The sequence below is a fragment of the Lactuca virosa genome, chromosome 7 (genome assembly GCF_052849685.1).
Source record: "Lactuca virosa cultivar CGN04683 chromosome 7, Lactuca_virosa_CGN04683_v6, whole genome shotgun sequence".
In the NCBI taxonomy this organism is placed as follows: Eukaryota; Viridiplantae; Streptophyta; class Magnoliopsida; order Asterales; family Asteraceae; genus Lactuca; species Lactuca virosa.
The window spans coordinates 69,269,293-69,273,597 of NC_136432.1; the positions used below are offsets into that span (position 1 = coordinate 69,269,293).

The 4,305-nt window shown below is 28.4% G+C and overlaps 1 long non-coding RNA gene across 1 annotated transcript; it reads right to left on the reverse strand.

Annotated features, from left to right (window-relative positions):
• Window positions 1-996: 996 nt before the first annotated feature.
• On the reverse strand, window positions 997-3,973 carry LOC145125747 (uncharacterized). Its single transcript, XR_013716145.1, has 3 exons — window positions 3,228-3,973; window positions 2,960-3,125; window positions 997-1,158 (listed from the first exon to the last, which is right to left on the reverse strand). It is a non-coding gene; the product is annotated as an uncharacterized LOC145125747 (long non-coding RNA).
• Between the last annotated feature and the right edge of the window lie 332 nt (window positions 3,974-4,305).

Sequence of the window (4,305 nt, forward strand, 5' to 3'; positions counted from 1 at the left end):
ATATATATATATATATATATATATATATATATATATATATATATATATATATATATATATATATATATATATATAGGGTGAGGTACAATAGAGAACCATAATTAACCAAGGAACCAAGGAATCAATCTTTTTTTCAACTTTTAGAACTTATTTTTTATCAAAAAAAAAAACTAAAAATAAAGAAATTCATAACTTTTTATCCTTTTTCCAATGATATCAAATTTGAATTTTTTTTTTTACGTCAAATTCACAATGTGAATCTTTGAAAATTCACAATGTGAATCCGGATTCACACGGTGAATCCGGAAAATATTTTTCACATTCATAATGTTAATATATGAATTTAGATATTTTTAGATTTTTTTTTCGATAAAGAATAAGCTTTAGAAATTGAAAAAAAGATTTGGTTCCTTGAAAAACCAATAATTATGGTTCTCTATTGAACTTTTCCATATATATATATATATATATATATATATATATATATATATATATATATATATATAGGGGTGAGATTCATTGAGAGCTCAAATTTTTCCGAAAACCCGAAAACTAAATGTGGAACGTTAGATCAAAATAAATTCATTAAGGGCATTATCATCATATTACCAATCGTATTTAATGTTTAATTTTTTGTTTTATTGAAAAAATTAATAAAAATGTCTAAAAATTAACATAATAAATCAAAATTTCGGATTTTTTTTATGAAAATAATAATTTTTGATTTTTTTTTAAAATGCAGATTTTTTTAATTTTTTTAGAAAACTTCAATTTTATAAAAAAATTGATTTTTTTTTAAAAACTGCTCTTTTTAAAAACAATAAATTAAAAAAAACTGGAATATTTAAAAAAAAAACTATAATTTTTTTAATTAAGAAAATCAACGTTTTAGGTGCATATATTTATATATTTTCAAGTGCATATATGCATATTTCTTATACTATAATATTCGTAAGTAAATTATCAAAAAACCATTTTTATTTAGTAATCCATAAAACACAATAGTACAAGTATTTTATTCGGTACAAAATAAAATGTAAAAAACAAAAAGATTCTACAAAATTTCAAAGCGTTTTCATGTCTTTGTGTCAAGATTACCATATTTCTTCAATTTATCAGTTTTCACATCTTCAATATTTTCCACAAATTCTTCCAAATCTACAAGAAAATTAAAAAAATGATTAGTGTAAGAACGCTCACAAAAATGCATATGTATATATCATGTAAGATTCACATGTGATTGTATCTTTTAAGATTTAAATGTGAAATTCACAATAAAATTTTAAAAAATAATTAACAAAGAACCGTCACATAAAATGCATGTGTGTGTGTTGGTGATTTGTTATCATCAATATTATTTAAGTGTAATGGGATTAATTTGTTGACCAAAAGTGATCTTGATAAATATTGAATAAGTAAGGAAGGTGTGGAGTACACACTTGTTTAAGCTTAATCAAGTTTTAAAGTATACTGTCATTTAGGGGCGAAGCCCCTGAACGAACCGGGGTTGGGGGCAACGCCCCTGGGAGCGGGGTCCAAGGGGCGACAACCCCTGTCGGAGTCCAAGGGGCAGCACCCTTGGCTGGGGTCGAAGGAAGTATTATATGAGTTATGTTGCTATATAAAAAATGCATTAGAAATCCGAATTCTTGTAAATTAACCCGATTTTTGACTTCATTTTGACCCTTATTAATAATCCGGTTTTAGTGACAGTTTAGGACTTTTATAAACTTTCCTTTGACAGTTTGAGTAGTTTTTGGACAAAGAAAATTGCCTTGACAGTTTTCAAACAAAGGAAGTACTAAAGCATTTTGGTCATAAATTTCCTGGCACAACTATAATCACGAAAATCATAACTTCCATATCCTCTATTCCTGAAAATCTTATGAGTCTTATCCGAATAAAGATTGGGAGTAACACCTAAATACTTTAATCTAAAAGTGTACACACGATTCTCAAAATTTCCAAGCCTTTCTTTACCCTGAATTTCTAACAGTGTGCATATAGACGTAATTCATATGTGAATCACTTGTGATTTATATATGAATCACATGTAATTATATGTGATTTACATGTGAATCACATGATTATATGTGATTCACTTGTAATTTACATATGAATTATATTTGATTCATATGTGAATTATGTATGATTAAATGTGCTTTACCTGTGAATCACATGTAATTTATATGCGATTCACTTGTGATTTACATGTGAATCTATTATTTGACTCCAATTATCAACATAAAAAATATGATAGAAAATAGAGAAAATAAGTTGAGATGATGCTCATATTAAAAAAATTGTCATTTCTAAATTCTATGACTAAATATTGCTATATAGTCAAGATAAATTGAACAATAAATTTTGCTACTAAGAAATTTTGTAATCTTTAATGTCTCAAAATTCAAAGTTCAATATATATTGCTACTAACAGATAGAAAGTTAGCAATGTTAATAGAACCAATTTTAAGTCTTAAACATTAATAAATTAACATGACGTAACAACTATATAACAGTTTTTTAAAATTCAAGGGGAGATTACAAGTGAATGCAGTTCGTTCTTAATTCACATGTGAGATTCATATGCACTTTTAGCAATTTTCAAAAAACATTATTTTGGAAAAAAAATTGTATAATAGTAATATTTGTGTTCAACGTGTTTCTAAAAAACAATCACTACAAAAAAGATAAGGAATGAGCAACTATACATGAATCCGACAAAAACATTTTGTCATCTTTTGGTTCACTGAGTTTTATTTACCTTCCTTTTTGAATAAAAAAAAGAAACTTAATAGAACACATTTCACATTGCAAATTTTTAATGATGGTTGCGATAATATTTCCTTTCTTAATAGTTTTCTAAGACTAATTGGGGCTGCAACATATCGGCCATTGACTATGTATTTTCCAATAGAAATGTACGTTTCACACGCAAAGATCTAAAAGGGTTTTTTACCTGGACTTGGTTGAAGATGGTGAGCTTGACATGCTTGATTTTTGCACTTCTTTCTGCAGCTGGATATATTCAAGGTCTTGCTGTGTACGTTTCTAAATTTGAGCTCTTCCATTCAGTGACTTGGAACTCGTCTCTTCTCATCCTGTGACTTCAGAAAAAAATGTATCTGCAACAACCCAACAAACAATATCAATATGGTATAATATGGGTTCACTTTCATTCAACACATATAATATTGAAAATGAGTCAGTCGTCTTGATGATCTTACTGATATAATGCTTCCATTGACACATATTATGGAAACATGTTGCAATTGAAATCCATATCATGTAACTTGTGCTGCCATTTTCCCCCACACAACATATTAGGGTCATATTTTCCAAAACAATTGATTACATCATAATCTCTTCTATGTATAAAAACTCAAACAATGCAAACTGTGGCATTTCATCAAACAGGTTATGTGCACGGATTATGGAGCCAATGAGAGGAATGAATAACAGACCTAATTACATGAATTGAAAAAGAAGAAAATAATAGAACTACTAGAGTTCAAAGCCAAACAATCTTATCTCGTTAAAGTTCGTAAATGAATGTAACGAATTCTCTCATGTATACTTATGTACGCACACACGACTAAATGTATAGGATTCTGTATCTAAATCTGTATGTATTCTCATCGTGAATTTTGTTTCGCTTTTTATAGAGAAGCCTGCAAACCTAGATTCACCATTATGAAGATGATGGGTAAAGACAGTTAACTCCTTCTCAATCTTCATCGATAATCGGATACAAACGCAATAAAATCGATTTTGGGAGGTGATTGTGGTGTAGGTTTTAATGGAGGCGAATATGGTGTAGGTTTAGGAGGAGACGATGAAGGTGATTTTTTAGGAAAGATCGACAGACTCGGTGGTGTCGTGTAGGGTTTACAGAGAGATCGTCCACCGAAGGTACCATAGTTGGAAATCAAAAATGTCTATTATGCTGTGAAAAGGGATCTGATTAGTTAGAATAGGTTCGTTTTCTAAATCCCTAAAATACTCCATATGTCATTTTATTAATGTACCCACGCCTTTTACTTTTCCACTTATTTACAAAAATGCTACAATGCATCTTGACCATTTTTTTTTATCCAACACTCCATCTCTAGTTCTCGGTTCTCGAGAAATTATATGTTCTCAAATGATCTCTCCTCTCTCTCTATATATATATATATATATATATATATATATATATATGAATTATAATTCACGTAATTATAAATAGTAGCTACTTTTAAAAAATCAATCATTCTAGCCTAATAAATCAAAATGATTTTGTCATATATCATCTTCTCAATGACT